The sequence below is a fragment of the Camelus bactrianus genome, chromosome 9, assembly GCF_048773025.1.
Source record: "Camelus bactrianus isolate YW-2024 breed Bactrian camel chromosome 9, ASM4877302v1, whole genome shotgun sequence".
In the NCBI taxonomy this organism is placed as follows: domain Eukaryota; kingdom Metazoa; phylum Chordata; class Mammalia; order Artiodactyla; family Camelidae; genus Camelus; species Camelus bactrianus.
The window spans coordinates 41,384,013-41,396,218 of record NC_133547.1 but is presented as its reverse complement, the minus strand read 5'-3'; the positions used below and the strand labels follow the sequence as shown (position 1 = coordinate 41,396,218).

At 37.8% G+C, this 12,206-nt stretch overlaps 1 protein-coding gene across 2 annotated transcripts in view; it reads right to left on the bottom strand.

Moving 5' to 3' along the window:
• Window positions 1-10,857, bottom strand: part of RAP1A (RAP1A, member of RAS oncogene family) — a 69,347-nt gene extending 58,490 nt beyond the window's left edge. The window contains exon 1 of one of the 2 annotated variants that reach the window (XM_074370160.1): window positions 10,710-10,857. The gene's annotated coding sequence lies outside the window, so the exon portion shown is untranslated. Of the gene's footprint in view, window positions 1-3,180; window positions 3,252-10,709 lie in introns of those variants that run through there. The other variant, XM_010948306.3, reaches the window with a different exon arrangement.
• Window positions 10,858-12,206: the final 1,349 nt, after the last annotated feature.

Genomic DNA, 12,206 nt, shown 5'->3' with positions numbered 1-12,206 from the left:
AAGGACTTTGTACATGTGGAAGAATATATGGGGAGATATAATGATTGTATTAAAAGACAAAATAATGAACTGAGAAATCATTTTGCTTTGGATAGTTCATGATGTGTTTATTTCTAACAAGTTCTTAATAAAGATGAGAACAATACTGTTCAGTTTAAAAAAAGAAATAAGAAAAAATGTTCTTTTAATAAAAAGAATAAGAAAAATATACACAATATTCTATTCAAACAGTGGACTTTTTTTATTCCAATCCTTTGGGATAGAAGGATATGAAAGTCTATTCATGTTTTACATATCTCATCTGTCACCTCATGTAACAACTGAATAAAATTGTTATTTATTTTAGCTTTATTGAGATCTGATATTTAAAATTGTAAATTTTCTTATAATAGTATACTATGAGCTGCTAGACACTCAATCTAATAACTTATTTTCCCTGCCAAGAAGCAAGGAGGCTTCTAAGAATGTAAGAAGTACAGACTGGAAAGGCCACAGCTACCACCTTGATGATAGTGGCAGCATGGCCCAAACCAGGGAAGATACTGTTCTCAGCTATGGCTGGGGAGAAGAAGGGAAGAGTATGAGTGATCAGTCTTAGGAGAATGACTGTAGTTCTGATTTCTGTTGACAAAAAGGAGTATCTTCAAGTCAATTCAAATTTTCAACTGGAATCTTATAGTTTGAAACATTAAATCCCTGTTTTGAATACTGAGGTCTCTTTAGTAAATGGAATATCACTCAGTTGACAAGATCTGGGCTTTTGTAATTTCATGTAAGAAAAACACAGTGTTTGTAAAAAAAACAAAAACAAAAACAAAAACACACATATGTAATCCCCAATACTATGTGCTCTATTTGCTTATTAATTTAAAAATATTTTCAAGGATACTTTTAAAGGGGAGAGATGTGAATAAAAATAACTAATAATAAGAACTTTATGTCTGAGTTTAGAAAATATCTGAAAACTAAATAAAAATTAAGAAAGGTATAACAACTGAATGGTTTAAAAAATGCAAACACCCTGAACGTATCACAAACCTGTATTTATTTTTTAAAAACTGGAGGTTGCTCCTTTTCCCAATTGGTAATATAAAAGGAAGACAGCAAGCAAATAATTCACACCTAATGTGAGTTTACTTATCAGTCAAAAAGAAATATTAATATCAATCTTTAGGCTAACTTGCTTACATATTATTTAGCCAAGTGGAAAGCGTAATTAGTGTAGAGCTAGAGCCAGGTACTAGAAGGACTAAGAATGGCATTTGCTAACTCATTTTTTTTTAATTAAGAAATTAAGAGAGAAGGATATGAAAATGAATATACATATGCATATGCATGACTGGGACATTGTGCTGTACACCAGAAATTGACACATTGTAACTGACTGTATCTCAGTTAAAAAATAATAATAAAAAAAATTAAAAAAGAGAGAGAAGGGAGAAAAGTACTGAAAGTGATGTTTTTTCTAAAGATCATATATTCAATTTTCTTTTTTTTATTGCTCCATATTCCACTGCCTTCAACATTCTGTGCTGCTTAAAAAGTCTGTATTTCACTTTTTATCACTTCACTCACACAACTGATGTTTCTAAAGTTCAGCTGCATTCATGAACGCTAGAAAGATCACACACAGAAGAATTTCACCTTACAGTGAAGTATTTTAAGGTAATGCCTCCAGAAACACAATGTCTAAAAGTGAGGGTTCCCTGTTAACTAAGAACTCAAAGTGCTAAATAAAATTTCTGTAGGAGACTATACATTTGTCAAAGAAGTAGCATAAACATCCCTTTTACTGATGAAATAACTGGAATCTTTTATCCTTCTTTTTTTTTAAAAGGCAACTACAACCAAAGTGTACATACCGAGTCCTATCTTCTCTCAGAGACGACCTGACTCCATGAAGCCTATTCATTAGATTCAGACTCTTTCTGCTGAATTGTATTTCCAAAGCTGAGTACACTTGATGATCCAGAGATCTTCACAACAGTGACTTCCAGCAATTCCCCCCAAAACCTTTCCTCTGGTCTTCCTTTAAAATCTCAGGTCTTGGCCTACCTGTGTTAAATCAGCCTCCCTGTCTTCAGTCTCTTTCTTCCTCAATCATTTTGTACTCTGTAGCCAGATTCATCTTCCAAAAGATAAATGCTCTGCTTGGATCATTTTCCTCATATCAAAACTTCTTGTGCTCCCAAATAAAGTCTATATTTCTCAGTCTAGCATTCAATGACTTCCAAAGCCCAGTCCCAATCAATCTTTACAGCCTTATGGCCAATATTTTCTAATTATACAAGCCTAGGCTTCTGTCAAATCAATCCCCTGTTCTCCAACTTGTCCTGAACTTTCTATCTTGGCTCATGCCATTCCTACCACAAAAAATGTCTACCACTCCTTTCAAGCTGCCATTGCTCAAGGCCCTTTTGCATCTCTGCATTTATTCATGTAAATAAGGACACACAAATGATATGTCCTGCCCCATCCCCCCAAAACTGGCCAAAGCCCCAAATCTAACAATAGCTAGCTTTTATTAAATGCTTACTGTGTGCCTAGCAGTCTTACATAGTATTTCTAATCCTCTCAACAATCCTATAAAGTAGGTATTATTATTCATTCTCCTTTTAAAGATGAGAACGCCAAAGTTCAGAAACATCAAATTACGTATTTAGTAGATTACCTCAAATTGTATACTCGGTGAGTTGCCTCAAATCACAAACTTAGTAAGTGGCAAAGCAAGGATTTGAATACATGCTGCCTAACTCTAGAGTTATTGCTCTAAACAGTAAGTTGCATTTTTTTTTAATCTGAATCATGTGACCATCTCTCTCATCATCTGAAATAATTCAGTTTTACATAATATTTCTATTTTACTAAATACTATAAAATAAGCTTTTTCATGTTTGTTATTTTAGTAAAGGGAGAACAATAAAATGCTCTTTCTTTCCAATAAAGAACAATACTCAAATTGTAATGTCAAAGAATACCTTTTTCATCACAAAGATTACTTTTCCCTAAAATATTTTTAAAGAAATTCATTCCAACCAACTTTTTCAAAGATGACTGCACAAATTACTAAACATACACTCTGATGGTTTTACAGATAATTAGTAATACGAGGATTTTGTGATTACCACCCAAGAACTGTAACAGGTATCTATCAAATTGGCAAAGATTGTAAAAACTGACCTACTCAATGCCATTGAAGGTGCAGTGAGACACACACTCTTAAACAGAGGGTAACCACCCTTTGATCCAGTTATCCCACTTCTGGGAATCTATCCTAAAGGAAGAAAAAAAAACAGAGATGCAATCAAAGATAAATGTACAAAAATGTTTGCCCCAGTGTTATTTAAAATAGTAGTAGTATAAAGAATTAATCGAAAAGTCCCACACTCGGAGACCAATATTCTGTTTGGAGAAAAAAGTAGGAGTGAAACTGTATTTATAAAGTATAATTCCAACTTATTTTTAAATTTAAAAAATCTGTACATGCAAGGAAAGAACTAGAATAATGTACATTAAAATGTTATAATTGTTATTATAGTAGTAATTATCTCTGGGTGATAGGTTTATGAGTAATTTCTAATTTCTTCTTTACATTTACGTTTTTTTTCGAAATTTGCCATAATGGAACATGAATTAGTTTAAACGAGACAAAAATGTTTAAGCAGTTATAACTACTGAAAATGATCCTGAACCTAACAAGGGCATATTACTTGGAATAGAAACTACACTTCCTAGTGCAAAGAAAACCTCAAACTTGTTTTGTTTCCAGCTTCTATTAGGCTCACGTGTACTTTTAGACTGTGTAAAGAATGTCATCCAAAACTCAGTAGTATTCACGAAACTGCGCAAGGCTCACTATCTAAAAGTCAGCCAGTGCTCCAACAGAAAGGACCACAGTGAAATGAACTGTTTCATTGTATGCCTATTGAGAATAATAAAAGTCTAATTAATTCTCACTTAAAACATGCAAAATGGAAAAACCAGAAAAACTATTCTTGTTTTGCAAATTAACTAAATATACTGTTGTTGCCTTATAAGCACATCACAGTTAGGTCTGGGAGGAACTTGAAAATAAAGCTGGCAAGCTACCAACATTCACTAAAAACGCACACTGATGCATTTTGTCTATATGCATATTTCTGTTCTAGTGGATAGTTAACTTTAGTGGCACAGGATGATTTTAATCAGTGTAGAAAAAATATTAAGCTGTTCTACCAAAAATCCCCCAAAACTTCTCACATTAAACACAGAATTAAAATTGTTGGCTGAACCAGAAAAAACTTCCCTACACTGTGGCATATATGCAGAAAAGCAATTTGTAAAAAAAAAAAAAAAAAAAAGAGAGAGAGAGAGAAAGAAAAGAAAAAGTCTTCGATGTAAGTAAAACAGGCAGTTGAGCAAGCAATTTTTATTTGACTATATTTTACACAACTGGGAACTGGCTTGCTCTAATACTAAAAAGCTGACCACAGAAGTAGTTGTTGAGCAACTAAGAGAGAATTAAAACATCACATAGACTTTACTTAGAAAATGAGTATCATTCTTTTTCACTCTACTATGAAAATACAACATTTATTTATAAAACATATGTCAGGTTCTGACAAACAGAATAAATTACTATATTATATATTCCTTAAAGTGGAAACTACAACCTCACATCTTAGTTTTCATCAAACAGCCTAATACTGCGTCACTCAAACATCTGTTCAATTACTAAATCTGACATCTATTAATGAAATTATGCAATATTTTCACAACTATACAATGAAATTTAAAAGTAGTTCAAAAGACATCAATGATTTGGGCTAAATACTGAAAACCACATAAAGTCCAAAGAACAGTGTTAATGTCAGCTGCTAAAATACTTAAGTTATGGTTGCTTGCTTAATGTTCTATAATACAGCCAACTTGTCTAGAATGATCCTATTTATAAATGAATTTTAAAGTATCATTGAAAATAGAGTGAATGAATTTACTCTCCGGATCACACATCTGACAGATCTGAAATGTTCAGTCTGCAATAAGAGAGAATTCCTACTACGACTAACTTAGAATCTTATAAGCTACACTTGGACTTTGTCCAAAGAAACAGTTGTACGCTGTTCTTTGTGTGTCTCTAACTTTACACTTTTGTCGTTGATAACTAAACACAGTTCTATCCTAAGTAAAGTTATATTTTACAACCAGAATAAGTGAGGCTAACATAGCACTGCAAACAACCGTGAATCTTATAGGTATACACATAATACTTGTGAATTCAAAGTAAGGAACCTCAAGTTTTAATTAATCCAACAGTGTCTTTTATCAGTTATAACATGTAGGTTAGTATATTCCTATCCTTATGAAATACGGCTTAATTTAAATATATTCTGAAACCAAACACAGAATTACATATTTAATTCCAAACATGGTTAATTTTACCATCCATGCTTTGAAGTACTCTCTATCAATGTGAACTAAATAAATAGGATGGAGGTAGGAAACTATCTCTATCTGGAAAAACTGGATATGCAAAGAAATTTTCCAGATTTATCTAACCTAAATTTATGTAGCCTAAATAAGTCATTAGAACCTTAAAAAAAAGCCATTAATTTGTCTAATGATTGAAGTTAATTTCATATAACATATTTAATCCACAATATGTATACCATGTACTTCTGAAAATTATAATAAAAGGATGATTTTTAGACCACTTATAAAAGCACACAATTTCTTTCAACTCCATCTTAATCATCATACACAATTTCCTTTTTTTATTGGTGCATGCCTGTACCTTCTACCTCTAAAAGGCCTATTTTCAAGTGGAAATGAGAGCATGGCATAGTTCTCTGTTGAAATGCTTAATTGATCAGAACATCATGATATGCTATCATTTATAGCAATTTTAATCTGGATCATTTAACTTTGAAACAAACTGCCTCTTAATAAGTCATCTTAAAACTAAGTACAAAGGGGACTGGCGAGTATGTGAATCATTCATTGCATACTCATAACCACTACTACAAAAACTCAAATGGGCCAATATTTTCTTTGCATATGAAAGACTGAAAAGCACGTTAAGAACTACCACTTGTAACCTCCAAATTTCACGCACAAAAAGGGGAAAAATGGATGCTTCATCTGTTTCAGTAACATAAGAAAGCTGAACTATCTTTATGTTTAACATTAATCATTTCCATAAGATTTGAATTTGGCATTAAGTCATGCAGCAATATATGATATCAAAATGAGCAGAAAATACTTGGCAATATGCCATAACTCTTTAAAATTGATGAGTTCAACCTGAAAGGAACATTAGGAGGAAGGTAGTTTATGTTCACAATTTTAAACTCACCACAACATTAAGATATAAATGCTTTATAAAAGATCTTTTTACTGAGCTTCTAAAATAAGAGAATTTTAGATCTGGAGCTTAGAGGTTATGTGATGTTCAATGAACATTATTTGCTGGGTCCCCAGCAAATGTCAGACACAGTGCTATGTGCTTCCAGGTAACTCCATTATTAGCTCAACCCACCCACTTCATAGATGTTGGAGTTTCCGCTCAAGCCAAATCAAGCTGTTTAGATTTCAGAGCCAGAAATGCTGAACAATGCCCTCACAGTGGTATAATTCTATCAAAACAGACTGGTATCATCCTCCCTTATAAACTAAATAAAATTTCAAAGATGCAATGCTGAACTTATTTAACAGAAACAATAGTTTCTGTGTTTTGAGTAACTTATAAAGAATTACAACAATTTAAAAATTCAACTGTGAGAGTCCTCAACTAAGTACTAGTTGCATAGTTTACTGCAAAGAACAAAGCATGGGGGCTGTCAGAGATGTAAGATTCTAAAGACATACAAACAGAAATTAAACAAATTGCTGATACCATTAAAAAAAATCCCTTTGTAAGAAAAAAGAATTATCAACATGAAAAATTAGATGCTTGATTGGAAAGCCTACTTTACATAAAAGATCATCTATCATATACTAACAAAGTTCTTGAGGAACAGTTAACACTGACAAGATTTGAAGCTATTTAACTTTTAGGTTACAAATTATGACAGAATGTAAAACTCCCGGAGGGCAGAGACCCCATCTAATTCAACTCTGTATCCCCAGCAATTAGCACCCTGTTGTTAAATGTTAGAGAGGTCAGCTAATATATGAACTCCTGTGAGCTACTGGAAAATTCAATCTAACAATTTGAAAGGTCTCTTTTTATAACTGAAATTATTTAAGTATTAAACAATAATATTCAATGCAAGTGACACTGTATGAAACTTAAGATCAACAACTGTGGCTGTCACTTTAACCAATACAACCTACTCTCTGAAGGAATTAATAGATACACCAAAAAGACAAGTATATCTATATACTTTGAATCAGTACTCCTTCTGAAAATCAATTCCAAGGAAATATTTGAAAAGAAAGAAAATGTTGCATACACAAATGTATTCATTTCATTGTTATTTTCAACAAGGGGGGAAAGAAACTATCTATACGACCAACAGCAAGTACATGGACTATTTTGCAACCACTGAAAAAGGTTTAAAATGAACATAAACCTCCTAATTGGTCTTCCTGCTTCCGCTCTTGCCCCTGCCCCCACCCAAGTTGATTTCCAGCCAGAATGACTTCCACAGTAACACAGTAAGTTACAGCAGGTCTCTCTTCTACTCAAAACCCTCCAGTGGTTTCCCATCTCATTCAAAGTAAAATCCAAAGTTTTGACCATGGCCTACAAGGCTTTACAGTGAGTGGCCTCAGCTACTTCTCTAACTTCAAGCTCTCTCACTTTGCCTCTTGCTTACTGGCAGCCTAACTGTTCTCAAAAAGGCCACGTAGAGTCGTCTTTGCATTTACAGTCCTCTCTGCCTGTAACCTTCTTTCCCAAGAAAGCATTTATCCCTCACTTCCTCCAGGTCTAGAGGCTCCAGCCTCATGTCTTCCCTGACTACCCTTCCTTGTTCCTGTTTCTCTCTATCCTCTCATCCTACTTTTACTCTTCTGCATATCTCTTATCATCTGACTTATTCTATAGTTATTTGGTTATGACCTGTCTCTCCTGATTAGAATATAAGCTCTATGACAGCAAGGACTTTGTTTTATTTACATAACAGGCATTCAAAAAGTACTTGTTAAATTAATATTAAATGTTGATACAATTGTTAACTAAAAGAAAAACCATGCACATAAACAAGCTTGGAAGAGAACAGGAAAAATGGTATGTGAACATTTTCAAATGCTGATCATATTGCTAAGGAGTCCGTACAATAAAAAACATGTCAGTTGCGATTATGATTTTAAGTTGCCAAAAGTGACTATAACAATCTTATTTCCTCATAAGTCATTTGTTTAAAATTATTAATTTAAAATCACTGGTAATAGTCATTAATGAGAACTTTTCCCCCATAAACTTTTAATAACAATCACTCTTAAATCTTGTTCAGGGGTGGGAGGGTGTAGCTCAGGGGTAAAGCGCATGTCTGGCATGAATGAGGTCCTAGGTTCAATCCCCAGTCCTGCCTTTAAATAAATACCTAATTACCTCCCCCCACTCTTCCCAAAAATACAATAAAATAATAAAAAAGAAAGAAAAAGGCAATGTAGATTCTGCCTCATTACTATTAAAAAAAAAACAACAAAAAAAAAACTTGTTCCCAAAGACCAAAAGTTTAGTCTGTAAGAGTAGACACTGTCATTTCTGAGGTCACACAGAAAGTGAACAAAGGCTTTTGTAGAGTTTTAATATGCAACTGAATAATACTCAGGGATTCCAGTTTACTTTTAAGACAAGTACCCATGGTTGGTCTCAGAGGGTCCCTGAAACTGAATGCAAAATTTTGTCATAAATATCTCTAAACTTCTTCCCTGAGAGTCTATACATTTCATTATACTCTCAAAAGTGTCGGTGGTCCAGAAAAGGTTAATAATTACTATTTTATATATTGGAAATGAAATGCAATATTCTAATATGCAAAAGGATAAAGATATATATAAAAGGATAGAAAATATATAATATCTAGACACATCTTTGTAGTAATTCAATTCATTCAAGAAATACCAAATGTCTACCATGTGCTGGGCACTGTATGAGCCTCAGTACCTTACACCTAATCATATTTTGCAGTACATAATTGAAAATACTGAGGAAACAAGCTTCACTGAAACACCAGACTAAAAAAGAATTTCAACCAACACAATTATAACTTCAAAACAGAAAGCAAGTGTTACAGGAAATCATAATAAAGACAGAAAGGAGCTCGGGGCCTGATTTAGTGCTTATTATGTCAAAATACTGCACATATCAATTACATCAAAAGAAAAGAAAAACTACACACACACATGCCCACCCCCATACACTCTGACAGGAAACCAAAATAAAGTTTCCAAATCCTGTTTCCAGCAGCATCCCTTTTGAGACTGCCCTTCGGCATGCTTTTGAAGGTAGGAGTCTCACGTTAAACCAAAAGCTGATACTTCACTCTAAGTGTGATAAAAACAGAAAGAATCATCATCTCACACTCAGGAAGCAAAAAAAAAAAAAAAAAACAAAAAAAAAAAACAAAACTGTGGCTACCTGTACGGCTGTGACCCATTAACCTCCTGCCCTGTTATTCCCTGTCATTTCTTATATCCTCTTCCTGCAGAGCAATGACAAAACGATCTTCCCTCCCAAAAAGGAATACATTGACTCCTCAACGCTAGTTCTTTTTCCAAGGGGTCAAAAGGTCCCCTAAACTCTGGTTCTAAGCCCTGTGAGTTGATTCCATTTTTCAGGCACAACCGTCTTCCCCCACCTTCTCCCCAGAGCAGTAAATTACACAATTCAGCCGAAGACGGTGTCCTTAACTTCCTAAGCGAGGGGGCAAGCGACACTCCCAGTCCCAGTTTGAAGGAAGACAAGAATCACACGGTGACCTCTTCCCTAACAAAATTCAGGGAAGAAGCAGAGACCCAAGAAAAGCAACGCTGAAAAGGCGAACACATGGGAAGCCACGGAAGACATGGGGTAAAGAGGGCGGGAAAGGGGCTGGGAGGTGGAGTGGGGTATAGATATGTCAGCTCTAGGCACCGAGGGGAATAAAGGAAGGAATGGGAGACCCTGAACCCCGACAGAAGTGAACACAGAAAAGACACCGCTGCCATCTACCCGCACCTTTCCAGCAGACAAGTGAGGACAGAAAATTCACCCAACCCTCCAACCCCGTCTTCGCTTGTCCCGCAAAGGGTGAGGTGGGTTTGAAAGATCTGACCCCATCTGGGGACACGCAAGAAGAAAAATGCAGCGATGTCCAATCTTCTACCGCCCTCCGGCAGTGAGGGGCGAGGGCACCATGTCCGGGGAGACGGCGAGGGAAATGGGCTTGTGCCATGACACCTCGGGGAGTTGGAGGGTGGGGGACACAATGTCCTCTTTCTCTCCCACACCCGGCCCGGGCCCCTCCCGTCCCTCTCCCGCAGGCCCAGCCACAGTCGACCGGCTCGGTCCGCGGGCGTGGTTGGCTCTGGCCCCGGCGGCGGAGGCCAGGCCTCCCCGAGCCCTGGCCCCTCCCGCCGGCCAGGCCCCCGGGCCGCCGCCCCGGACACCGAGGGAACGCGGAGGAAGAAGGGGGAGCCAGGGGACTGACCGGCGACAGGAGCCGCCTCAGCTCCGGCTCGGCAGACCCGCGCCCCCTGCTCCCTCTGGGGCCGGCTCCGGCTCCCCGCCCCTCACTCACCCCCCCGGTCCGGCGCCTCCTCCACCTCCTCCTCCTCCTCCTCCCTCTTCTCGGCCGTGGCTCCTACTCCGGCTCTGCGCGGCGACGGCGGCAGCGGCGGCCTCGAGAGCGGCGGCGGCGGCGCCTCCAGAACGCGCACGCACGCAGCACGCAGGCCCCGCCCCCCTAGTTCCGCCCCGCCCCTCCGAGTCGGCGTCGGCGAGGTTTCGGCCCCGCCTTACCCGCGGCGGTCAGGAGTCCACTTAAAGGGGCCGCGCAGAAAGGCGTGGGAGAGCTAAGAACCGAGTGGGAGGAGCGGAGAGTTGCGGCTTTGCCTTGGGCGTGGGGAGGCTGGAAATGAAATGAGGAAGGGTCCGAAGATTCAGGAGGAATAGAATTTTGGAGGAAACGCAACCTTTCCACAAGTGCTAACTGAACATCTGGTCGGTGCCAGGCACTGTTCTAGGCGCAGGGAATAATGCCGTTGGCAAGGCAAGGCCCTCCTGAAACTTGCATTCTAGTGGGAGAGAGGAGATAGAATACAAACAAGTAAACAAAAGTTTCAGAAAGTGATATAAAGTCAGGAATAAGGTGACTTTAGAGCTGGGGGGGGGGCAGGGGGAAGGGTGGACAGCCTTTCCAAGCTGAAAGAAAATCAGCCTTAAGCTCTGAGGTGGGAATAACCTGGCATGTTGCAGAAACAACGAAAGGCCATTGTGGCTGTGTGTAGTCAGCCGGCCAGGGAGCAGTGGTAGTTAGGCTGAGAGATGGGGAAGATGTCAGATCCTATGGAGGCTTATGGGCTGTTATAAGAGCAACAGAAGCCATGGGAGAGTGAGCGGAGAGGAATGACTGCATCTGATTCACTTTCTAAAAAGTTACTCTTGCTAACGTGTGAAATACACAACAGGGAAGAACAGATGTCCACAGGGAGACCATTAAGGAGACAGCTTGTGGTAGCTTGGGCTAGGGTGGTAGCAGAATAGAGAACTATTCAGATACACTTTGAATTCAAATGGATTTGGCAGAGTGTGCGAAGAAACAAAAAGATTATGTATGATTCTTAGGTTCAGGGCCTAAAGGTTGGGTTAATGGTGATACTATTTAATAACATGGAGAAGACTTAAAGAGGAGAAAATATGGGGCTGGGGAGAGTCAGGAATTCTGTTCTAATATGTTACATAAGGTTCTTGTTCTACATCCAAGTCAAGATGTTGAGTAAACTGTTGGATATATGAGTCTGAAGATACGAATTTCGGAGTCATCAGCACATAGGTGCTTTTTAAGCCTTAGGTCCACATAAATTCACTTAGGAGGGAAAGTAGCTGAAGAAGAGGACAAAGATGAACTCCAACATCTGGAGATTCCATATAAAAGGAGCTACCAGGTAGGAGGAACACCAGGAGAGGGTGGAGTGTTGGAAGATAAGAGAATTGTTTCAGGAAGGTGGGAGTGATCAGTCTTATCAAATGCTGTTGAAATAAGTAAGATGAGGACTGAGAGTTTGAACACTGCATT